Raw genomic sequence first — 27,821 nt, forward strand, 5'->3', positions numbered from 1 at the left:
GAAAATCCAGAGAACCTTGGTTCTGTCCAGATGACTAATAGATGACAGACAGCCAAGGTCAATGTTGGAGTTAGAGGGACAGAGGTGTGCCTCAGACACCCCTTATCGGTCAGGCCACGCATAAATATCATATGATCATCTTCTTTGTTGGGCCAGAGAAGCATGCATAAAGAATGTGGAAGATTTTTTTTTTTTTTTTGCCTAGGATAACTAAAAAAAAAATAATTATCAGTCAATCTCATAGAGAATATTACACTCTTTGTTAATTTTCTTCCACAGCTCCAGAAAAAGACCTAGAAAATGATTTTTCTTCCTTCTTGAAAACCTCTCATATGCAGGAATTTTTCTCACTTTTTCTCACTGTCTCTCATTCTTGACATAGTTCCTAAGAAATTTTACTTTGTCCTTGCACAGATCTCATGCCAGGTCACATCTAGAATGTCTACTGTGAAATGATAGACACAGAGCCACTGTCCCAGTGGATAGCAGATGTCCCTTCAGAACAGTTCTGGGGCATTAGGAAGAAACAATAATAGATTGGAGTTACAATAGTCTTATTTATTTTGGGGAACTTCTTGGGTGTCTGTTTTTTATACTAGTTGAATCTGAGCATTGACAAGAAAGGATTCCAGGTTTTGGAGCTACTTCGGAGGAAAGTAACAACGTGGGCTAGAATTCACGCACGTGCATAGACATTTCCTTGGCTAAACAAAGAACAAGAATCCAAAACTCTTCAAATGCCAGATTTTTCCGTTTGGAGTTAAGGTCTTGTAGTGTGTGTTCAATATCTGGAAGTTCAGTAACTCCCTCGGGGTTCCTTTCTATCTGTTGGAGCCCTTATGAGAATCAGCTCACTGGAGAGACTCGGGCAGCTGGGTGGAGAGTGGGAGGTTTGGACAAGTGCATTCTTACTGGCCGCCCTATTCAGACACAGTAGAGAAACTCCCAGTCTTGACGAAAGAGAGGTCCAAATGACCATCCAATGAGATTTCAGGAACCACTTAAGGGGTTGGGATCTGTCACTGCCAGAATCTAGTGGATTCTGCATGTTGGGTGACTACTGAGAAGAGAAGGGGCTGAGCAGTGCTGAGTTCACAGCAGTACACCAAGCAAACACCAGAGGGAGTGAGGGACTAGGAACTTCTCCAAGGAGCAAAGAGAATTGTCTCAAACCAGGAATCTGCAAGCACAAGTTCATACAAAGAAACGTGTGAGGGAGGCCTCAGATACCAAGCCAAGCTGACAGGCAGGGCTTCTGCTAGAGGAAGCCTGTCCCTTGGGACTGGGAGCTGTTAAAGGTCGAGTTGCCAACCCGAAGTGCCAAAGACACAAAGATGCCGAAATGTATACCTGAAGAAGAGTAAATATCTATGACCAAATCTCTAAGTTATAGACTGCTTCCAGTAACCGAAAAATGAGTAAACGTAGCAATCCTGACGGTGTTTAGGAGAATTTGGTTGATGCAAGAAGAGGAGGTAAGTTTCCCCTTTTGAAAAGATAAAAATAAAACAGAAAAAGAAAAAAAAAAAAAAAACCAAACCAAAATATAACAACAACAAAAAAAAATTAAGTCAAACAAAACTCCACGATTATAATATATTTCAAAAATCTTCCTCAAAGGGTCATCCTTGCAATAAAACTTTATAATTAAAAACGTGCAAATTAAATTCAAAATACAACAAAATGAATATGAAAAAGCCAGTGGGTACCCAAATTTTTAATATTACACTTTTAATTTTTTTTAATCAATCGATACAACTTTGTGTATGCTGTAGAAAGCTAAAAGAAAATGCTTCTAAATCCTGTGCATTTCGTGAACTTTAGTATATGCGGGAGTGAGGTCCTTTACCTTATTTGGAGGAAAGATCTCCATTTGCCTTAGGTGTCTGTGTTGATTGGTACACAATGTTTACAGAGATTAGGATTTTGATAAGCCCTATGAAACACAAAACCTAGCCTTTTTAGCCAATGATGAAAAGTCTGCAAAGTAGGCCTGACAGAGTTTCTGTCACAGTCGATAGCAGAAGATTTTGTCATCTTGTGGTTGTCTTAGGCTTCACCTCAAAGTCATACAAACTGCCACTCAACCAGTATATCAGAGGCATAAACCAAGCAGGAAGGAGGGGACACATCTTTCCATCCTCACCTCAGAAGTGGAAAGCAGCCCTATGTCTTTATGTGACTTTAGTTGGGATTGAGTTATGAGACCACATACAGTTACAGTGAATGAGAAACTACGTAGTGCTGAATCCTATAGTTTAGGAGAGTTATGGTCTGTAGAGGTGCTGCAGACATGGAGTTGGTGAACAATAGGCCATTCATTCTGGAAGAACACAGAGGCAGGTAATGAGAGCCTCTGTTCACAGCATTTTCATCCACTGATCAATATACAACCATGTTTTATGTGCCTCTGTGTAAAGAGCCCTTATTTAATACATATTACTAATCCTCAAATATTGAATTTGTAGCTGAAGGACTATAACTCCTGCTTGAGAAAAACATGGCACTCATTTTCCTCATGAAGTACATGACTGTCATTATGACCTTAGCTCTTAGACAACATCTCTGCACTCTACTTTGGGCTTTATCAAAAGTATGAGCACCAAGAGTATAAAGATGCAAACCACACCATCCTGAGCAGATGCTCAAGGGATGCTTAACCTTGTGTACGAAAGCTTGGGAGAAATGCAGGGGGTCTTCCTGGTTGGACTTTGTCAACAATATGAATCAAATTATTCAGTTATTGACATCTTACAGATGATCACAAATGGGAAGTGGCCAAGGTATTAAATTGGGTGTATAAATAAATTTTGGTAAATAGGCCACTCTGAAAAGACAGAATAAATTATAGTAATTGGCTGATAACCATGAGCTTTCTCGCACTAAATCTGTGAAGCAATGGAGTGAGGAATGGACTAAGAAGAAGTAGACCCTGCTGCAGAAGTGAGAAGGCATGTACCTGGATGTGAACGAGCTGTTTAGATGGTAATGATATATAATGTGCTGGCTCTTTCTATAGCACTGTGCACATGTACCTTGTCTCCTTCACCGGCTTAAAGGCATAGATGAGGGCACTTTGATCTGGTGAGGCAGGAACCTTGCAGCATTGTAGAGCATGGTCAGTGAATCTTTAAGGAAATCCCCTCTCATGAATAAAGGTGGCCGACCAGTGAAGAAATCAAACACATCTACCATTTATTTGTATTTTTCATTTTGATGTCTTTGAATCCCTAAAGTTCTTCTTAAGATTTAGTAAGTTCCTTGAGGTAGAAGTTCAGATATGTGGTTCAGTAGCAGAGGCAGGAGCTGAGTCTCCTGAATCACGTTCATGTTACTGGGAGAGATTCTGGCTCCAGTGATTTAAATAGATGGTAAACAGCTAGGTTCTTGTTATTTGAATGTATAGTGAAAGCCAACTTTTATTTTTCCTTTCTATTCCTCAAAGACATAAATAACTGAACTTAGGAAAGTATAAAAATTGAATTTCTACTTGGCTCCGGTGAACAGTAAGTTTCTCCCAAACTGAGGAAGACTAACTCTATGGCAAAGAGCAATGGTAAGGTACTTCTCTCATTCTCCAGAGCACATGTGGTCTCCTGAGACTTGGGAGCATGCCACAAAGCTTGACTGTTCCTGATGTACTTTTGCAGAGTTGCAGCAAGTGGAAGGATCTGTAGTCTGAACTTCCAAATTCATGCAAATGAGGGGATTCCCAAATGCACAGAATATTACAGAGTGGGAATGGAAGGGAAGATGAGGGCATCACTCCTAAAATCAGGAAGCTATGTTGGCAGGTGGTGCTTCATTGCTTCTGTTCAAAGAAGGCTTTAACATGGCTTCTCCTGTGTTTATGCTCCCATTAGGACCCTAAACCCAAACTTCCCCACATCCTCCTCCCTTCTACACCTCAGGAGGCACCTTTTAGTTTGTCCTACTTCTTAGCCACCCTCTTTAACCTTTATGCGTTAGCCTGTCCTCTAGTTTACTTAGTAAAATCACTAACTGTGTTTTACTAAAATTTTTCCTGTAATAAACTCAATTTCAGTAATTAGCATTCATTTTTAACACAGAGCAGGAGAACCAGCACATTTATTATGATAATTAGATCACATGTTTATAGAGGCTCAGACTTACCTTATTAAACTCGATGCAATGGAAACCCAGGAAAACCAATTGTGTAGTAGAGCACTGAGGTGGGGTGGGGGGAAGCCTGCAACAGATCTGAGTCAGAGGTCTGAAAAGCCAGAAGCATACATAGGCAGGAAGAGGTGGTCATTTCTCCTTAAGAAAAAAAAAAGAGAGTTGGTCTTTATTTTTCTTATCTGTTCTCTCTGACCTCTAAGGACTGAATGATGTCCACCCGTGCTGGTGAGGGCACATGACCACACTCAGTATCACTTACAACATTAGCCCCCTCCAGCACAGTTCTCACAGGCACCTCAGAAAAATGCATCCTCTTAGCTTTCAGTCACCACATTGACCAGACAGGTGAACAAATGAAATTACCCAGGGCAGATATGCAGTGCCCATGTGAGTAGTTTACTGGGTACTTTTCTAAGCATGTGGAATTTAGTAGTGAAAAAGACAAAGACAAAACCATAAGTCAAAACTTACTTTTCTGTAGGTTCACTTCCAGAATGGGAGACTATAAGAGGAACTATGAATTCTTGCTAGCCTGTATAAAGGACACCCAATCCAGGCATTTTATTTATAAGCAGTAAGCTTGGGCAGATTGGGGGCTATTCCCTGCGATAGTGCCCGTGACACTGGCTTTTTTTTCCTGACCACATGCTCGTGATTCCTCTCCTCTCATGATGAGCTTCACCCTCCATCTCCTCTCTTCTTTCCACATGCAACCCCATGCCTGGTAACTGAAAACCCTCCTACCTTGATCTATTGCCCAATCATAGGCTTTAGCCTTTTATTGAACAATTAGCTCGAGAACATGGTAGAATCATTTGGTATTGTGAGGATCTCTTCACTGGGGACAACCAGATCTTGAGGTATTTAGCATTTGAATACAAGCAGCATCAGACCAATCCCCTACAGTATACCCAGCACTATGAATTGTAGGTGCCTTTCTGAAAGTATCACACATAGTCTCAGGGTATTGAATTATCTGTCTCAATGTAATCTCAATAGAACCATAGCCCAGCCAGTCTATACTCCTGAAATACAGCATTTTTTTCAATTTATTTTATATTTAATCTTACAAAGAATATATAAAAATATTGTGTGCAATAAAATACACATATCATATCACAGGAATTATGTTCTGATAAAGTATTAAATATTTAGTATTTGAATTAAAACAAAAGATAGGCAAACAAGGTTTTCATTTGTTTGCTTGTTTTATTTTTTTTCAAGATAGGGATTAACTGTGTAGCTCTGGTTATTCTGGAACTTGCTCTGTAGATCAGGCAGGATTCAAACTCAGAGATCTGCCTTCCTTCCTCCCATGTACTGGGATTAAAGCTGTGCTCCAGTAAGTGAAAATTTACATCAAGCATACATTTATGTTGGACATCAAAGGGTGTAAAAGGGAAAGTGAAGATGAATGCTGTCCAGTTTTTCATTGCAGTTGACAATGAATAACAGGAACCTACTAAAACTAGTTAAGTGTTTTATTTTCCCAGTAATTGTCATTGAGTAGAAAAATGGCTAGTACACGGGAATAAAATATGAGTTGTTACTTAATACACTGTGAAAAGTATGCTCAACTTAAAATGATAGGTGAGATTTCTTGTTAGCTACTATATATTGTTAGCATATGCTAGATCAATATGAATTGCAATGTGTGGTGCTAACAGCTCATGTCAGAAACTAAGCTATGACTGTTCTCAAAAAAATTTATTCATGATCCCTAAACTCCTGAAGCAACTTTTATATTATTTTGTATTATTAGTAGATGTGCTGTCAGTTTTTGAGAATTTGTTCAAACTTGTCTGTTTTGAGCTAATTTTTCCTCTATTCAGATGGCAAGGGAACTCAGTTTGCAGTGATTATTGTTACTGTATATATGCTTTCTTTATATTTTCCCAATCCCCTAATGCCTTTCAATGCATACATGTTCATTGTTTCTCTGTTATTTTGAAAGATATGCTGTGCATTTAAATACTAATTTTCAGTGACTTCATGTAATTTATGCAGACTTAAGCTCCTATTAAATGTTCTCTTTAAATTTCTGAAATAGATTTCTCCAAATAAAATCGTTGTTTAGAGATGCTTTCATTTGCTCCTCACACCTTACTCTACACTCAGTTTTAAAGGTATACTCTGTTTTAAGGTGTGCTGAAAGTATGTTGAAACTAACATTTTAGTCAATTTACTGTTGTGTAGCACTGAAGCATTTTAGTCAATTTACTATTGTATTGTGTAGCATTATCCTGCTACCAGTTCTCATGAGCCATGCAGCATTTTGCAAGCTTTATTCCAGCCACAAACACTCTTATGTTTGAGTGCTCTCCAGGAGAACTTCAAGCAACTCTATTGGTCATTTCTTAATGATATGCTTCTTTTTTCCATAAAAAAACAGTTCCAGGTGCTCACAGTGGTTTTGTCCCTATATAACTTTTGGCACATTAAAAAACCTTGGGTAATTTTAAGTATTACCTAATTGTGCAGGGTCTTCCAGAGCTGACCTTTGGTTTCAATTTGATATTTATTTCCTTTGACTTTATTCACTGGAATATATACAATGTATAAATGAAGAATAAATTTTAATTTTGATTGAAAATACAGAATAAGGAAATTTTTAATTTTATTTATTTAATTAATAGTCTAAAGGAGACTTTCTGTCAGATCATATCAATTAAGGGAAAAGCCTTTTGCTACATTAAACACCCAAAAGTCTTGCTCAGGGCTTACTCAAGCCCAGATTATGAAAAATAGCTTACTTAACATTGTGAATTATTTCTACTAGAAACCTACAGTACATAGCAAACTATGAAATTCATTTCCATTAGAACTAGCTCTGTGGCAAATATACTCACCTCCATTTCCAAAAATGTAGACAAAGCTAAATAAATAATAAACTCTTTTATATAAAAGTCAAAACCATTTTGTCTCATAAAACTGAGAGTGGAAATAAACTCAGTTTCAAGGTTGGCTTGATCAAGTAAATGGTGGATGTATGGGTGCATGCATGTGTGCATTGAATGCATGAGTGTGTGTGTGTGTGTGCGCATGTTTCTGTAATGATGTCAAATTAAACGATTCTGAGTGTGCCTCACTCTCAGTTTTCATGTTTTTATGTTGGAGAAATGATTATCATTTCAATCATTTTTGCCACCACATCAAGATGCACAGAACAGAAAGCATCTACTTGGAATGGAACTTTCTGTAATGAAAATGCATTTCTAGAATGTTCAAGCAGATCAATACCCATGTTTCTTAGTGTCTAGGTAGTTTTAATACTCAAATTATGTCTTTCACTTTGTCTAATGGTAAGGATAGGCATACAGGTTTGCAACAAAGTAAATGGCCCTGCCCCAATACTTACAAGTGTGATGAATTGGTTTTGACCAATGAAATTTAACACTGAAATGTGGTTTGGTCAAGTTTCCTGGAGGCAAATGACAAACTTTGGATAAGTCTAGATAGCAGATTTTTAGTACTACATCCCTTAAAGAAGTGGAATATCTATCAATGATCACTTCTGCTCCTCTACAAGTATTATAAAGCTGTACTATAAATCACTTTTGAACATAACACAGGCACATTTAAACAAGGAGGTAGTTTAAACTACCAGGAAGTAGCAATTCAAGAAGCATAGAGAGTCAATATTACAGAGACTCATCATGCAAGAAATAAGATAGAGCTCATTCAATACCAGACCACTGTGTACAATACCTTGCTATAGTACTCAGCAGACGTTTTAAATACTGATTTAAATGATCAGAAATGGGAGCATTTTTAAAGATCCCATTTGAATGTTAATAGTAGTTAAACATATATATATATATTTACTATTGAAATAGTACATATATTTAGTATATATACTTACCATTGAAATAGACATTTTCATTGTAGTACTTACAGTTTTGTTTTGTTTTGTTTTGTTTCAAGAGAGGGTTTCTCTGTGTAGCCCTGGCTGTCCTGGAACTCACTTTGTAAACCAGGCTGGCTCGAACTCAGAAATCCACCTGCCTCTGCCTCTGCCTCCCAAGTACTGGGATTAGTGCGCCACCACTGGCTGGCAACCGTACTTACAGTTTTTACATCACAAAATGTCACTAAAAGTCTTACCCTGGGTCAAGGAAGAGCTTCACGGTTAACTACTAATATTTTTATAAAGGAAAATATGAGAGAATACAAAGTGAGTCAAAGAATCCCTCATTAGTATTTCATCAAAATAAACAAGAAAATTACCCTTTTCCAATTGTATTTATTTGTAAATATTTACATTGAAGTGAAAACCACAGTTCTACAAGGAGACACTTAGAGTGGGTTTGGGATGAAGTCTTTGACAGAGCAAGGATTGTTAGTGCCTCCTTATAGAGAGTATGAGAAATAAATCTCTATTTTTTTATGCAGCCCATGAGTATGACTTAACTCAGTTGTGCTCATCACTCTCTGCAGAGAAGAATAACTTGATATCCATAAACACACATAAGGCCATATTTCTCAGATACCCAGGCCATTATAAATTTTTAATGCTTCTCAAATGAAGTAAATCCACATTTGACAACCTCTGCTTAAGTTTCCTTCCACAGTTTATAGGGTGGTGCCAGCAAGAGAAACAATAGCACCAGTCTAGAAAACTATAAGCTATTTTTCTTATCTTATGGGCCACAAAAACTAATGAGTAAAACATTTAAACTATTCATGGGTATTGAGGTACAGACTCTATTAAATGATAAAGAGAAAGGGCAGAACATTCTGGAATCACAAATGTATAATTCTTTAGAAAATTTAAATTGACTACAGAATGAATTCCAGCTTTTTTTAGCTGAAGGTTTACCTATGAGTGATTCTATAAAAGAAAGGGCCATTTCCTTATGTTGACATAGAAGAAAATGGAGAAGAGGGAACAGACATAGTGACTGATTCAGCAAAGGGTAGAGACCAGCAGATTGGGACCAGCAAGTTCAAAGAAAAGGCCAAATAAACCTCAAAACAGATGTTGGACAAAAAGAAGTAAGATTTCGAGATGCATCACTTGTTTTCTCTATGACCCTAAAAATAATCTGGAAACAGTAAACTCTATGTTCCAAGACATTACTGCTCAGAGATGGATCTTTGAACTTCTTCCTTGCTTGCACCCAGTACCAATTGTGCAGCATTGGAAAGCAGGTTATTTTGTAAGCAACAAATTACACTTTCTTATTCAAGCACACTTGCAAGTATTCCTACAAGGTTATTTCCAAAATTCATTGGCTTCATTAAAATATATTGAAATCATGTTGAAAAATGGAATTCCTTTTAAATGGAAACTTTACACATTATATTTTAATTGGAAAATGTTCTATGTTAAGTGAGCTTGAAGAAGATTCACCACTAGAGAACATCTTTTAAAATAAATGTGGAAGGTGCTTGATGCGTACATTTTTGTCTCACATCATTATATAGCATAAAAATCTGTGCTAGTGAATGCTGTGGCTTTTGAAAACGTCGTTGACCTGAAAGAAGCTACTACATTAAATAAAATCGACCAGTCACCTAAGAACAAATACTTCTGTTTCCCCCAATGAATTATTTAAATTTAATGACTTTACCTGTTTATACTGAAAATATATGTGAATTGAATGGAATAGATAAAAGTTTTTAGGAAGAAAAGAAAATAATCAATATTTTCAACTTGAAAGTTATTTAATATTTATAATTTTGTTAGAAAATATATCCTCATGAAATTATGTACTTTATTTTGTTTTTCTTTTGTATTTTAGAATAGCTTTTTATTTCATATAATGTATCCTATATATGGTTGTCCCTTGCTCTACTCTTCCCATTTCCTCCCCATCTTGCCTCCCACCCAAATAAATTCCCTTTCTCTTTCTCATTAGAAAAGAAACAGACTTCTAAAGGATAATAACTATAAAGAAATAAAATATAATAACATAAGACAAAAATTAACAAATAGGAGGAAGACAGGATAAAGGAAGAAAAGGACAAAAGACTAAGAGAAAGTACCAGAATCAGCGGCCCACTTGTTCACACACTGAGGAATCCCATTAGAAACTAAACCAAAGCTGTCATACATGCACAGAGGACCTGGTGCAGACTAACTCAAGCCCCAGTGTATGCTGTCTGAGACTCCATGAATTCACAGGAGCTTAGATCATGCTGATTTACACTGCCTTGGTTATTGATGTTCAAAATCACCAGTGGCTCTTTAGACTCTTTCCATATCTCCTTTCATGGGGTTTTCTGAGCCCTGAGGAGGAGCAATTTAATGGAGACACCTATGAAGTACTGAGTGCTTCAAGGTCTCGAATTGACTGCAAGATTTCTGCTTATGGGTCTCTGTATATGTTTCCATTCACTATGGAAGGAAGTTTCTATGATGATGGCTAAGCAAGGCACTGGTCTATGAGTATAGCATAATTTCAAAAGGAGTCCTTTTTTTCACACATACATATACACACACACAAACAGACACACACACACATGTATATACATTATATACAACATGCATATGAACATATATAAGCATATATAAATACATATATAAACATGTATATATACAAAATACATAGCAGGTTGTTTTGCTGTTTTGTTTTACCTAAGGTTATTTTCTGGTTCTTGGTCACCCAAGCAGTGTTGACTATGGGACCTTAAGTCAGATTTGTTATTGGTTGGTTCCTCTCACAAACTAGGTTGGCCATTACCCCACCATATCTTACAGATAGGACATAATAGCAGATCAAATAGTTTGTGGAAGGCTGGATGTATAAATTTCCCTTTTGGTGGCAGGCAGAGTAACTTTTTGCACCAAAGAACCTAGAACATAAGGGTAAAAGTTCTATGTAGGTACCATCTTGACTTCACCACATTTGATGAATTGTGTCGTCTTCAGTGATGGAGCTTTGCAGTCCGTTTGTGGAGAACAACCTATTTCCTTTGCAACAGCCTGAGTTGCTTGGGGATTCTCATGGGAACAATTTGACCTACAACTCAATTAGATGGAACCCAATTCCTGACTGGAAACCTCATTTGGTGACAAGAAATGGCCAATTAGGACTGTTTCTAACATTATTTGCCAATTACATTTAGATTATCTTTATATACATATGTATTTCAGAAAACTTTGTATTAGGTTTCCAAACTACCTTTCAAATGGCCCTGAATTTTCATCATATCTTCCTGTATTCTTTTTCGCATTTCCTTCTTCAATACCTAATCTTCCTGTTTCAGTCCACCAATACCTCCACAACTATCTACATCTCTTTCCTAAGAAGGACTATCTATAGTCCTAATCTCTCAGACAATACCTAACTTCTGTGCTTATACCAGTTGGTTATCATCAATGTAACAACTAATATCTACATATAAGCACATTCATACCATCATACCATATTCTTGTTTTGGGAATTCAGATGCCATACTCAAGATAATTTTTTTCTAGTTCTATCCATTTACCAGCAAATTTCATGATGTCACTTTTTTTTTTTTTTTTTTTTTTCGAGACAGGGTTTCTCTGTAGCCCTGGCTGTCCTGGAACGCACTCTGTAGACCAGGCTGGCCTAGAACTCAGAAATGCAGCTGCCTCTGCCTTCTGAGTGCTGGGATTAAAGGCGTACGCCACCATGCCCGGCTTATGATGTCACATTTTTTTTCTTTTATTACATATTTTCCTCAATTACATTTCCAATGCTATCCCAAAAGAACCCACACCCTTCCCCCCCTCCCCTACCCACCCATCACCATTTTTTGGCCCTGGCATTCCCCTGTACTGGGACATATAAAGTTTGCCTGTCCAATGGGCCTCTCTTTCCAGTGATGGCCGACTAGGCCATCTTTTGATACATATGCAGCTAAAGTCAAGAGCTCCGGGGTACTGGTTAGTTCATAATGTTGCATCTACAGGGTTGCAGATCTCTTTAGCTCCTATATCCAGAAGATGTCCCAACTGGTAAGAAGGACACATGCTCCACTATGTTCATAGCAGCCTTATTTATAATAGCCATAAAAGCTGGAAAGAACCCAGATGCCCCTTGTAGTGGCTATTCCTGGTTGTCAACTTGACAATATTTGGAATGAACTACAATCCGGAATTGGAAGGCTCACCAGTGACCCTTATCTTGAGGCTTGGAGATCCTTATCTGGATCTTGGTTTGGAGATCTTAAGCCATAGTGGCTATGGATTCCAGAAGATTGAATCTCCAAGTTTAAGGAACACACCTTTAATCTGGCTACACCTTCTGCTGGAGACAATATAAGGACATTGGAAGAAGGGAGTCTAGCTCGAGCTCTTGCTCCTTCGCCTGCTTGCTGCATGAGACTGAGTAACTGCTAGATCCTTGGACTTCCATTCACAGCTGCGACTGAACAATTGTTGGGAATTGGGCTGCCGACTGTAAGTCATCAATAAATTCCTTTACTATTTAGAGACTATTCATAAGTTCTGTGACTCTAGAGAACCCTGACTAATACAGAAGTTGGTACCAGGAGTGGTTCTAGAGTAACAGAAGTACAAGGATGAATCTTTTAAAATACTGGAATTGGCTTGTTGATCCACCAGCACTTTCAACTATTGAAACCTCTCCAGATTCTCTCCCTCCTGGGAGCTCAGAGAATTTTGAAGACCCATGGTTGAAACTATATTCCGAACTTAAAGAAGCTAATGCCCTTGATTTTCTTAATGAATTAGGTGATTCAGTGCACAAAGCTTTCTACAAGATGGGGAAAAAATCGGAAAATGATTTTACTGGCTGGCTGCTCTTAGTATCTGTGGAAAAAATGATGAATGAAAGGAAGGAGTTGTGTGATAAAATCGAAAGGCTCCAGACACAAGTAAACGATCTAAAAGTTGCTAAGTGTGTCCTTGAGGAGAATCTTCTCTCTTGTAGCAATAGAGCTCAAGTTGCAGAAAATCAAACAGAAACTCTCATTGTAAGGTTGGCTGAACTACAGCAAAAATTCAAGTCTCAGCCTCAGAGTGTGTCGACAGTTAAAGTAAGGGCTCTAATTGGCAAAGAATGGGATCCTACAACATGGGACGGGGATGTGTGGGAAGACCATGTTGAAGCTGAGAATTTTGAATCTTCAGATTCTCAAGGGTTTGCCCCACCTGAGGAAGTAGTACCCTCAGCCCCACCCCTTGAAATAATGCCTTCCCCACATAAGGAAATTAATTTTGCAGAGTCTGATAAACCAGCAATGACTTTCACTACTGATGTTTCTCAAGGCCCACCAATAGTTTCTTCTAGACCTGTAACCAGACTCAAAGCAAAACAGGCTCCTAGAGGGGAGGTAGAAAGTGTAGTCCATGAGGAAATTCGATACACTACTAAGGAGCTTAATGAGTTTGCTAATTCATTCGAGCAGAAACCTGGTGAATATGTGTGGGAGTGGATTTTAAGGGTGTGGGATAAGGGTGGAAGGAACATAAAACTAGAGCAGGCTGAGTTTATTGACATGGGTCCTCTGAGTAGAGATTCTAGGTTTAATACGGAAGCTCGCATAGTTAAAAAAGGTGTCAAAAGTTTGTTTGAATGGTTGGCTGAGGTGTTTATCAAAAGATGGCCTACTGGAAATGACTTGGAGATGCCTGATATTCCGTGGCTTAGTGTTGATGAAGGGATTTTAAGACTTAGGGAAATTGCAATGCTAGAGTGGATATATTGTGTAAAGCATAATTGTCCACAATGGGAAGGTCCAGAAGATATGCCTTTCACTAGCTCTATAAGACGCAAATTGGTGAGAGGGGCACCAGCACATTTGAAGGGTTTTGTTCTTTCCCTTTTCCTTGTGCCAGATCTTAGCATTGGAGATGCTTCTGCTCAATTAGATGAATTAAATTCACTGGGTTTAGTTGGATTCCGAGGTAACACGGGCCAGGTGGCAGCATTGAATCGCCGGAGACAAGGTGATTCTAGTTATTATAATGGACAGCGTAGACAAAAGAATGTTTATAATAACATACCCAGTAATGGTCAGCACAGGAGAGGTGAAATTTATAATGGCATGACTCGGTTGGACCTTTGGTACTGGCTAACTAATCATGGTGTTTCCAGGAATGAAATACATAGGAAGCCTACTGCATATTTGTTTGATCTGTATAAGCAGAAAAATTCTCAAACAAATGAAAGAAAGGCTACATTAGATCGTGGTAAACAGCCAAATGAAAGAAAGGCTACATTAGATCGTGGTAAACAGCAATCTCGGCCAGTGAATCAATTTCCAGACTTGAGACAGTTTGCAGATCCGGAACCCCTTGAATGAAGGGGTGGTCAGGTTCCACTGAGGAAGGATCTTGATAAGACACCCAAAGGTTTTGCTGTTACCCTTTCTCCAGTTCTTCCCCAGAGGGACCTACGGCCTTTTACAAGGGTAACTGTACACTGGGGAAAAGGAAATAATCAGACTTTTCGGGGTCTGCTGGATACTGGTTCTGAGTTGACACTGATCCCAGGGGATCCCAAGAAACATTGTGGCCCTCCAGTTAAAGTAGGGGCTTATGGAGGGCAGGTGATTAATGGAGTTTTGACTGATGTCCGACTCACAGTAGGTCCAGTAGGTCCCCGGACACATCCTGTGGTGATTTCCCCAGTTCCAGAATGTATAATTGGGATAGATATACTCAGAAATTGGCAGAATTCTCATATTGGTTCCCTGAACTGTAGAGTGAGGGCTATTATGGTTGGAAAGGCCAAATGGAAGCCTTTAGAGTTGCCTCTGCCAAAGAAAATAGTGAATCAAAAACAGTATCGTATTCCTGGAGGAATTGCAGAAATTACTGCCACTATCAAGGACTTGAAAGATGCAGGGGTGGTGGTTCCCATCACATCTCTGTTTAACTCTCCTATCTGGCCAGTGCAGAAAACAGATGGATCATGGAGAATGACAGTTGATTATCGAAAACTAAAACAGGTGGTAACTCCAATTGCAGCTGCTGTACCAGATGTAGTTTCGTTACTTGAGCAAATTAACACATCTCCTGGCACCTGGTATGCGGCTATTGATCTGGCAAATGCCTTCTTCTCAGTACCTGTCCATAAGGACCACCAGAAGCAATTTGCTTTCAGTTGGCAAGGCCAACAGTATACCTTCACAGTTTTGCCTCAAGGATATATTAACTCTCCTGCCCTGTGTCATAATTTAGTTAGAAGAGATCTTGATCGTTTGGATCTTCCACAAAATATCACATTGGTGCACTATATTGATGACATTATGCTGATTGGACCAAGTGAGCAGGAAGTAGCAACCACTTTGGACTCATTGGTAACACATATGCGTATCAGAGGATGGGAAATAAATCCAACCAAAATTCAAGGACCATCTACCTCAGTGAAATTCTTAGGAGTCCAGTGGTGTGGGGCATGCAGAGATATTCCTTCTAAGGTGAAAGATAAGTTATTGCACCTGGCCCCTCCTACAACCAAGAAAGAAGCACAACGTTTAGTGGGTCTATTTGGATTCTGGAGACAACACATCCCTCACTTGGGTGTGTTACTTAGGCCTATTTACCAAGTGACTCGGAAAGCTGCTAGCTTTGTGTGGGGCCTGGAACAGGAGAAGGCCCTTCAACAGGTCCAGGCTGCTGTGCAGGATGCTCTACCACTTGGACCATATGACCCAGCAGACCCAATGGTACTTGAGGTGTCTGTGGCTGATAGAGATGCTGTTTGGAGCCTCTGGCAGGCCCCTGTAGGTGAATCACAGAAAAGACCTTTGGGATTTTGGAGCAAAGCTCTACCATCATCTGCAGACAACTATTCTCCCTTTGAAAAACAGCTCTTGGCCTGCTATTGGGCCTTAGTGGAAACTGAACGTTTGACAATAGGACACCAAGTTACTATGCGACCTGAACTACCCATCATGAGCTGGATACTATCAGACCCTGCAAGTCATAAAGTGGGACGCGCACAGCAGCAGTCTATTATCAAATGGAAGTGGTATATACGTGATCGGGCCAGAGCAGGTCCTGAAGGCACAAGCAAGTTACATGAAGAAGTTGCTCAAATGCCTATGGTTTCTACTCCTGTTACAATGCCATCTGCTGCCAAGCATGCACCTATAGCCTCATGGGATGTTCCCTATGATCAACTGACCGAAGAGGAGAAGACTAGAGCCTGGTTTACTGATGGCTCTGCACGTTATGCAGGCACCACCCAGAGGTGGACAGCTGCAGCATTACAACCCCTTTCTGGGACAACCTTGAAAGACACAGGTGAAGGGAAATCTTCACAGTGGGCAGAACTTCGGGCAGTACACATGGTATTACAGTTTGTTTGTAAGAAGAAGTGGCCAGATGTACGATTATTCACTGACTCATGGGCTGTAGCCAATGGATTGGCTGGATGGTCAGGGACTTGGAAAGATCACAATTGGAAAATTGGTGAAAAAGACATCTGGGGAAGAAGTATGTGGATAGATCTCTCCAAATGGGCAAAGGATGTGAAGATATTTGTGTCCCATGTAAATGCTCACCAAAAGGTGACTTCAGCTGAGGAGGAGTTCAATAATCAAGTGGATAAGATGACCCGTTCTGTGGACAGTCAGCCTCTCTCCCCAGCCATCCCTGTCATTGCTCAATGGGCACATGAACAAAGTGGCCATGGTGGTCGAGATGGAGGTTATGCTTGGGCTCAGCAACATGGGCTTCCACTCACCAAGGCTGACCTGGCTACAGCTGCTGCTGATTGCCAGATCTGCCAACAGCAGAAACCAACACTGAGCCCCAGATATGGCACCATTCCTCGAGGTGACCAGCCAGCAACCTGGTGGCAGGTTGACTACATTGGACCACTTCCTTCATGGAAAGGACAGCGTTTTGTTCTTACTGGAGTAGATACTTATTCTGGTTATGGATTTGCCTTTCCTGCACGTAATGCCTCTGCTAAAACCACCATTCATGGACTGACAGAATGCCTTATCTATCGTCATGGTATTCCACACAGTATTGCTTCTGACCAAGGAACTCATTTCACAGCCAGAGAAGTACGACAGTGGGCCCACGATCATGGAATTCACTGGTCTTACCACATTCCCCACCATCCTGAAGCAGCTGGTCTGATCGAAAGATGGAATGGCCTTTTGAAGACACAGTTACAGCGCCAATTAGGTGGTAACAGCTTGGAAGGCTGGGGTAGAGTTCTTCAGAAGGCAGTATATGCTTTGAATCAGCGCTCAATATATGGTACAGTTTCACCCATAGCCAGGATTCATGGGTCCAGGAATCAAGGGGTGGAAAATGGAATAGTTCCACTTACTATCACTCCTAGTGACCCTCTAGGAAAATTTTTGCTTCCTGTCCCCATAACTCTAGGTTCTGCTGGCTTAGAAGTTTTGGCTCCAGAGAGGGGAGTGCTCCTACCAGGAGCTACAACAAACATTCCATTGAACTGGAAGCTCAGACTTCCCCCTGGTCATTTTGGGCTTCTTATGCCCTTAAACCAACAGGCTAAAAAAGGAATAACAGTGTTAGGAGGGGTGATAGATCCAGATTACCATGGAGAAATTGGATTACCTCTTCACAATGGTGGTAAGCAAGATTATGTCTGGAGTGTAGGAGATCCCTTAGGGCGTCTCTTAGTACTACCATGTCCTGTGATTAAAGTCAATGGGAAACTACAACAGCCTAATCCAAGCAGGATGACAAAGGACACAGACCCATCAGGAATGAAGGTATGGGTCAATCCTCCAGGAAAAGAGCCAAGACCTGCTGAGGTGCTGGCTGAAGGTGAAGGAAATACAGAATGGGTAGTAGAGGAAGGTAGTTATAAATACCAATTAAGGCCACGTAACCAGTTGCAGAAACGAGGATTATAAAGTAATATGAATGCCCCATTGTAAATTTACAAATACGTTTGCAATTGTACGAGGGATAGTTATATCATGTTAGGTGTATTCACAACCTTGTTATTGTTTCATGTGAACATGAGATGTTATTTGTGTCAAGTTGACAAGGGGTGGATTGTAGTGGCTATTCATGGTTGTCAACTTGACAATATTTGGAATGAACTACAATCCGGAATTGGAAGGCTCACCAGTGACCCTTATCTTGAGGCTTGGAGATTCTTATCTGGATCTTGGTTTGGAGATCTTAAGCCATAGTGGCTATGGATTCCAGAAGATTGAATCTCCAAGTTTAAGGAACACACCTTTAATCTGGCTACACCTTCTGCTGGAGACAATATAAGGACATTGGAAGAAGGGAGTCTAGCTCGAGCTCTTGCTCCTTCGCCTGCTTGCTGCGTGAGACTGAGTAACTGCTAGATCCTTGGACTTCCATTCACAGCTGCGACTGAACAATTGTTGGGAATTGGGCTGCCGACTGTAAGTCATCAATAAATTCCTTTACTATTTAGAGACTATTCATAAGTTCTGTGACTCTAGAGAACCCTGACTAATACACCCCTCAACAGAGGAATGGATAAAAAAATTGTGGTACATTTACACAATGGAGTACTACTCAGCTATTAAAAAGAATGAATTTATGAAATTCCTAGGCAAATGGATGGACCTGGAAGGCATCATCCTGAGTGAGGTAACACAATCACAAAAGAACTCAAATGATATGTACTCACTGATAAGTGGATATTAGCCCAGAAACTTAGTATACCCGAGATATAAGATACAATTTGCAAAACACATGAAACTGAAGAAGAACGAAGACCAAAGTGTGGACACTTTGCCCCTTCTTAGAATTGGAAACAATCACCCAGGGAAGGAGTTACAGAGACAAAGTTTGGAGCTGAGACAAAAGGGTGGACCATCTAGAGACTGCCATATCCAGGGATCCATCCCATAATTAGCCTCCAAACGATTGCATACACTAGCAAGCGTTTGTTGCAAGGTCTGTGATATAGCTGTCTCTTGTGAGACTATGCCAGGGCCTAGCAAACACAGAAGTGGATGCTCACAGTCATCTATTGGATGGATCACAGGGCCCCCAATGATGTCACATTTTTAATGACTGAGTAACACTCCGTGGTGTTGAGGTATCGCATTTTCATTATCCATTCTTTTGCTGAGAAACATTAAGGTTGTTTTCCATTTCTGGATATTATGAATAAGGCAGCAACGAACATAGTTGGGCAAGTGTCTTTGTGATAGCATGGAACATATTTAAAATGTTTGCCCCAAAGTAGTATAGGTAAATCATGAAATAGATTGATTTCCATCTTCCTAAACAACATCCACAATTATTTCATGGTAGCTGTACAGGTTTATACTCCTACCAGCAATGGAGGAAGAGTGTTCCCCTTGCTACAAATCCTCAGAAGCATGAACTGTTCCTAGTATTAATGATCTAGCCATTCTCACAGGTGTAAAATAAAATACCAGTTCTTTAAAAAAAATTATTGGTTATTTTGTTGATTTACATTTCAAATGTTATCACTCTTCTCTGTTTCCTCTCTGAGAATGCCCCACATCCCACCTCTCTCACCCCTGCCTCCATGAGGGTGTGTCCCCAACCACATGCACACTCCTGCCTCAACACCCTAGCATCCCCCTACACTGGGGCCTCAAGTCTTCACAGGACCAAGGGCTTCCTGTCTCTTTTGATATCAGACCAGTCCATCCTCTGCTAGATATGCAGCTAGAGCCACTGGGCTCTCTATGTATATATATTCTTTGGTTGGTGGTTTAGTCCTGGGAGCTCTTGGAGGTCTGGTTTGTTGATACTGTTGTTCTTCCTATGGGGTTGCAAACCCCTTCAGCTCATTCAGTCCTTCCCCTAAATCTTCTATTGGGAACACATGCTCAGTCTGGTGGTTGGCTGCAAGAATCCCCATCTGTATTGGTTAGACTCTGGTCAAGCCTCTCAGGAGACATCTATATTAGCCTTCTGTCAGCAAGTACTTCTTGGCATCAGCAATAGTGTCTGGGTTTGGTGGCTGCATATGGTATGGATCCCCAAGTGAGAAAGTCTCTGGATGGCTTTTCCTTCAGTCTCTGCTCCACTCTTTGTCTCCATATTTGCTTTAGACAGGAGCAATTCTTGGTTAAGATGTTGAGAAGGGTAGGTGGCCCCATCCCATAACTAACTTCTGGATATAGTCTCGACAGATTCTCTCTCCCCTTTATTGGGTATTTCAGCTAGTGTCATCCCTATTGGGTCCTGGGAGTCTTGCTTTCCTGGCATCTAGGACTTTCTGTTGGCTATCCCTAGTTCCCCATCCCCCATTGCTACACTCCTCTGTTCAATTTGTGGACCCTCTGTATATCTCCTCCATCTCCTCCTGCTGGGCAGTGGGTGTAGGGGAAGAGGGGGGAAGGTGACATCTGATCCTGCCCTACCTTTTATTCCTCTTCTCCTCCTCTCTTCCTCCCAAGTCCTGCCCACCCTCAACCTCCCAAGATTATTTTGTTTCCCCTTCTAAGTAGGACTGAGGCATCCACACTTTGGTCTTCCTTCTTCTTGATCTGTAAGTTAAATCATGGGTATTCTGAGCTTTTCTCCTAATATCCACTTACCAGTGAGTACATTCTATAGGTACTCATGTTCCTTTGCAACTCATTATTAAATCATTATTAAAGATTTGCATTTCCACGTAACTAAGGGCTTTTTTTTTTTTTTTTTTTTTTTTACATTTTTAAGTGCTTCTAAGATATTTGTGTTTTCTCTTTTGAGAATTGGGTTTAGATCAATAACCCATTTTAAAAATTGTGTTATTTGATTTGTTGGTATCTGTTTTTCGAGTCATTCATATATTTTGGATACTAGTCTTTTACAAGATGTATTGCTAGTAAAAATATTGTGTCATTCTGTGGTGGCTGTATTGTCCAAATAGCGGGAACTTTTGCAGTATGGAAGCTTATCTGTCTCATGAGGTTTCATGTTTTAGTTACTGATCTTAGGGCCCGTGATCCTGATTTCTATTCAGGAAGCTGTTTTCCTATGCCAGTGAGATTAAGACTCTTCCAACACGTGCAGCAGTGCATCTGTTCTTCTGCTGAGGTCTTTGGTTCTCTTGTGGATAGAGATGACAATGGATCTATATCGTTCTTCTATATGTAGACATCCAGTTTGACAAACACCATTTCTTGAAAGGTTTCTTGTCTTCTCTAGTGTGTGTTTCTGTCTTGTTTTTCAAAAATCAAGTGTCCATTGATATGTGAATTATGTCTTTGCCTTTAGCTAGACTCCATTCTTCAATGTGTCCTTTTTGTGACAATATCATTTTGTGTCTAATACTATAGTTCTGGAGAACAAAATGGATGGTGGTACATACTGCACTCCACTCCTTCACTTCATTTATTATTTAGGATAGTTTCAGATATCTTGGGTATTTTGTTCGTTTGTTTATTTGTTTGATTTTTTTGTATGTGTTCCTCCGTGTGTGTGTGTGTGTGTGTGTGTGTGTGTGTGTGTGTGTAGCTAAAAATTTTTCTTTCAAGATCTGTGATAAGCTGTGTTGGAATTTTGAAAGAGACTGTTGAACATGGAGATTTCTTTGGTAGGATAACCATTTTTACTATATTAATCTTATAAATCCAGGAGCATAGGGGATCCTTCCATGCTCTAATATCTTCAGTTTCTTTCTTAAACACTTTGGAACCTTTTTCATACAAGTGTTTCACTTGCTTGATTAGATTTATTCTAAGATAATTTAACTTGAGGATGTGAAAAGGATTGCTTCCTTGATTATATATATATATATATATATATATATATATACACATACATATGTGTGTACTAGATATTTTCTTTATTTACATTTCATATGTTATCCCATTTCCTGGTTACCCCTCTGAAAACCCCTATCTCCCCCCCCCTTGCTCACCAACCCACCCACTACTGCTTCCTGGCCCTGGCAGTCCCCTACACTGGGGCCTAGAGTCTTAAAAGGACCAAGGGCCTCTCCTCCCATTGATGACCAACTAGACCATCTCTGCTACATACGTAGCTGGAGCCATGAGTCCCACCATGTGTACTCTTTGATTGGTGGTTTAGTCCCTGAGAGCTATGGGGGTACTGGTTAGTTCATATTGCTGTTCTTCCTATGGGGCTGCAAACCCATTCAGCCCCTTGGGACCTTTTCCTAGCTCCTCCAATGGAGACCCTGTGCTAAATCCAATGGTTGGCTACGAGCATCCAACTCTATTTGTCAGACACTGGTAAAACCTCTCAGGAGACAGTTATGACAGGTTTCTGTCAGCAAGCACTTGTTGGCATGCACAATAGTGTCTGGGTGGATATGACATGGATCCCCTATTCCTTCCCTTTCCCTCTCCCTCCCCCTTTCTCTCTTCTTTCTTTTTTCTAGGTTTCAGGTGTGCTGTTAAGTTTCTTGTAATCTCTTTCTCCCCCCCCCCCTCTGCAGACTGTAATTTTAGAAAGTCTTTTATTCTTAATTTTGCTCTATCCATTTTTGACTAAGTAATAAGTTTCTATGAGTTTATAGGCTTTCTGGTGGTTTCTGTTGTTGATACAAAGTGTTATTTCAATGTTCTTATATCTGTTGATGCTTGCTTTCTATTCAAGTATGTATCCAATTTTAGAGAAAATTCCAGGAGTTGATGAAAAGAATGTATATTCTTTTGTGTCTGAGTAAATTGATCTGTAAATATGTGTTAGGTGTATTTGGTTTATAACATAAGTTAACTCCAGCATTTCTCTGTTTAGTTTTTTTTCTCTCTTGGATCTATTCAAGTTGAGTTTTGATGTCTTCCCTTAGTGTGAGGATCAGTATATGATTTAAACTGTAGTATTATTTCTTTTTTTGAACTTGGTTACCCTTGTGTTTGGTTAAGAATTGCAATGCATTCTTGGTGGATTTTTTTCCTTTAATGAATACAGAGTTTCCTTCCCTACCTCTTCTGATTTGTTTTAGTTTGAAGTCTATTTGTTAGGTATTTAAAAGCTATAAGACCTTACTTCTTAGGTACATTTGCTCAGAACATATTTTCAATCTTTTATCCCTAGGTGATATCTACCATTGATGTTAATATTTGTTTCAGAGATGCATCAGAATGATGGGAGTCTTATTTTCTTTATATATTGTAATTGGATGTTTTCCTGGGTGAGTAGTCTGTGCTGGCATCTATGGTCTCTTAAGGTCTGTAGCACATCTGTTTAGGCCCCGCTGGATTTTAGAGACTCTATTGGAAAGTCAGATGTTATTCTGATTGGTCTGCCTTTCTGTGTTTCTTGGACTTTAGCCCGTTGCATTTTTCTTTTTTCTGTTTGCTTAGTGTTCTGATTATTACATACAAAGGGTACTTTCTTTTCTAGTCTAGTCTATTTTGGTGTTCTATAAATTTCTTGTATCTTCATGTGCATTTCCTTTTTCAGTTAAGAAAACTTTTTTTCTGTGATTTAAAAAAAAAAAAAACTTTCTGAGCCTTTGACCTGGTTGTTTTCCCCTTTCTCTATGCCTATTAGTCTTAGCTTATGTGTGCTGTCTTAGATTTCTTGGATGTTTTCTGCTCTGAGACTTTAGACTTAATATTTGTTTAGTTGATGCATCCATTTTTTCTATGTCTTTACTACTTGAAAGTCTCTCATCCATCCGACTCATTTTGTTGATGAAGTTTGCCTTTTGTTTGAGTTCCTAAAATGTTTTAATTTCCATCAGTTCAGATTTTATTTATTAATTTTATTTAAACATTTACATCTTGAAAATTTTTATTCATTTCCTTCCAAAGTTTGTGTTTTCATAGATTTATTTAAGGGATTTATTTACTTGTTCTCTAAGATTCTCTATCATATCCATAAAGACTATTTTATGGTCTTTATCTTGTCCTTCAGCTATGTTACAATACTCAGGACCTGATATGGTAGGGGCTTTGGACTTTAGTGGGTATGTATTGACCTTATTGCTATTGGTTGAATTTTTACTCTGGTGTTTAGACATCTGAGATTTCAAATATTGCAATTCTAGATACTGGTATCTCATGTTATTTTTCTTGTGTTTATGTTTTGTTTCATGTTTCCTGTCACCTTTTCTGGTTCTTAGAATAGTCTAATGTCTGTGTGCTGCTTCACAGGATATTATTCTGTAATCTTGATAGCTGTGTTCAGCAGGGGTTCCAGGAAAAATATATATCTAGGTATTGGATCTGACACTTAAGTATGAGGATAAGGTGGGCAAGGGGTGCTGAGAGTACCTACAGTAGGAAAGAAAGTAGGATGTTACATAGTTATTATGCCTGGTCACCTTGAAATGTGGGCAGGGGGAGAATAGGCCATGGAAGAAGGTCTGCTGAAGAGATGGAGATAATGAGGCTGTCATAATGTATTTGAAGGAGCTGAAGGAAAGGTGAAGATCTGCAATTACTCTACCTGTTGCCATGGTCAGAGTGGCCTGTGGGTTTCCAGGTATTGCCTGCTGGAGGCTGAGGCTGGAATAAAGTGATAAGTCAGTAGAGGGCTCATAGGAGGGGAAGTTGTACATGGTCCACTAGAGATGGGGACAAATGAGCAGAAGGATGGCTGCAAAAGGCATTATGCTGCGAGAGCATAGGGAGAGGTCAAGTTCTGTGGTTAGCCTCCTTGCTTCCTTGGCCTGAGTGGCCTGAGTGTTCCCAGGGATTTGGTTGGTAAGTTTCAGAGCTAGATGATAGGAGAAGATCTGTGTGTTCTTCTTGGGATAGTGAAATGGAGTAGGGGGAGAATACAACTGGCACTCTGCTGCAGAGCTAAAGATGAGGCTGATTTGCGATTTGGAAGAGAGGTGAAGATCTGAAGTTAGCCTTCGTGTTTCCCTGGTCAGAGAGTGAAAGCAGATGTTTTATTAACCTGACATTCTATATGTCACAACTGCTTTGGATATTCATCTACTGCTATGCTTATTTCTATATTTTAATCAGTTCTTTGAGAATTTTGCACAAAGTATTTTGATGGTATTCACTTCCCTCCCAAAATTCTCTCCAATTATCTCTGATGATTCCAGAACCTTTGTGTGGAGGGTGTGATATAGATGTCTTCTTTATGGCTAAGCACACCACAGTCTCCCATTCTCGTCACCTTGACTATTTATTGGTCTCCACCTACTTCAAAAAGAAGCTTCTCTGATGAGAGTTAAGGGATTCACTACTCTATGGATAAGTCATTAAGAGTTGGGTTAACCCTATGTCCACTTAACTAAATTGGATTGGGCCTTCCTCTAAGGCCAATGACATGTCTAGCTACAGGTTCTTTTCATAATACTAGCAGGTATTGGAGGCCAGGAGTTGGTTATTTACAAAACATTGCATCAAATTTATAAGTCTTGTTTTACAGATATTTTGCACCTATTTAAAGCCTGATGAATTAAATTATTCTACCACACACTTTTTGCTTTCTTTTCTTAGACTTAATAAGCATATGAACTTGCATTGCATAACTGTGTTTCAGGACAGGATTGAGTCTATATAGGATTGAGGTCCCTAAGACTATAATAGAGCTGAAAACTTTCTATTACTGGTGATGATATTGCGGTTGTCCTAACATCGTGGTGAAATATAACAACATCTCAGGTATTTATGGTGATGCTGCTGTAAGCAAACCCACCGTTCTTCTAGTAATATGAGTATTGGGTATGAGATTATGTAAATAATTTGTTATAATAATAGATATTTAATTACTATACTGGTTTACATCTTTACTATTCTAAATGTTATTTGAAAGTGTACACTAGTTTAAATTAAACCTAAGCAATAGAAAGGCATGTAATGTTACCCTAGCACCAGCCTCATGTTTCTAGTGTTTACTATATTGAATTTATTTACAAATTGTGTGGAACGTGTAGTCGGTATCATCTAGATTCATATTGGTGGGTTTTTTTTGTTTGTTTGTTTGTTTGTTTTTTTCAAGACAGGGTTTCTCTGTGTAGCCCTGGCTGTCCTGGAACTCACTCTGTAGACCAGGCTGGCCTCGAACTCAGAAATCCACCCGCCCCTGCCTCCCAAATGCTGAGATTAAAGGTGTGTGGTACCACGCCCAGCTAGATCAATATTGTTAAGTTTCAAACCTGGGGATATAGGCTGAGGGTCTTATTTATTTAACATATTAAAGTCAATCTGGCCTCCCAGCATTTCTCAGTTCCTACCTGTCATAGGGTGTGGCTCCCACACAACATCCTCTTCTCTGATTTCTCCACCCCAGGGGCTGGCCTGCCCTTCCCCAGAGGCTCTTCCCTACAACATCCAGACATTTTGGTTACCCATCTCTTCTGTACCTTTGGCCTACTGGCTAATGCGCCTGCTTCTCCTCTTTCCTCCCTTTTCCCATCTGCCTCTTCTCCAATGGCCCAGCTGAGACTGGTTGTGGCCACTGTGGAGTTGCCTAGATGTCCCTGCTTCTTGGTATGCTTTCTTACTTATCTATAACAAACTTTCCCCTTTACCATTACCAGGAGCAGTTATGTACTTTCCTTTCTTTTTATAGCTATTTATTTCTTTTCATTGACACAAAAATACGTTCTGTGATGTTTGCTACACAATAAAATAATAGCATAATAGCACCTAATAACATAATCATCAGAACCAGGCCTTATCCCCATTGTGAAGCAGTTTATCACTAGAGTCTACATTTCTGAAGCCCCAATACATTATTTTGTAAAGAATTTTTAAAAATATTACTAGTAATATATTTCCATACATTTAGATATTGCACCCATCTATCTGCAACTGAACTTCACTTACTGAGTAAATATTCTACTAAATAGGCTTAGCGAACTCAATCAAATGATGGACATTTAAACAAAAGAGGTGAATCCAATTCAAAGCTTTGCACTCACTCTGATGTCATGATAATTTACACATCGAAAGAATTAACAGAGATTAGAGTTTCTGTCTCTTTGCATGAAGAGTACACTTACCTATTGTATGGAGATAAATACTTGTAAATTATCTGCTAGGGATAATGGTAACTTAGGAAATTGTGGTTGTATAGTCTCCTCCTCTCTGCTTTTCATAGATATGGAATCCTACTCTTTGAGAAAGGTACTGTGCTAGTGAATTTAAGCATCATAAGCAAAATCCAAGCTTGACATGTTTGTCTGTCCTCATAAGTCTCAGATTCATTCCGAGTCATTCTTGTCATTTATGTTTTAAGTTCTAACAGCACCTGGTTACGTGTGTAAAAGAAATATTAGAAAGAATAGGACAAGAAAGAATAGGAAAGAAAAAAATGTCATGAAAAGAGAAAAAGAGCTACAATCTCTTTCAGACAGACAGGCATGCATGCACGCACGCATGTGCGTGCATACACACACACACACACACACACACTTCACACTTATTAACTTTTCTAAGAAGTGTGCTTGTGGTGTGTGTGTGTGTGTGTGTGTGTGTGTGTGTGTGCATGTGTGTGTTTCCTATACCAGAGCAGTTAGCAAAAGTGCCTTTACAGGCTATGAATTTAGTTGGAGGTGGGTTTTTATCACATATCTTCCTTTTAGATAGTAGCTTAACAATTATCTGAATCATGATCAGTGGGCTGACACATGGTGAACTTACATGAAAATGTAGATGTCCTTTGAATATTTTCTGACCTATCCAATCTTGTGGTCTCCCTAGCATTTAATAGAAAATCCTGCCTAGAATAACATTCTATTATTCAAATAACAAATATAAATTCCACCCACCACACCTAGATTCATATTGTCCTGTTTACTTATATATCCTGGGCAGGCTAAGTTAGACAACTCTGGAGAGAAATCTTTTATGCCAAAGTCATTCAAGGCATAACTAAAGAGTCAAGTTTTGGAAAGAGTGTGAGAAAA

Source organism: Mus musculus, chromosome 5 (genome assembly GCF_000001635.26).
Source record: "Mus musculus strain C57BL/6J chromosome 5, GRCm38.p6 C57BL/6J".
NCBI classification, from domain to species: Eukaryota; Metazoa; Chordata; class Mammalia; order Rodentia; family Muridae; genus Mus; species Mus musculus.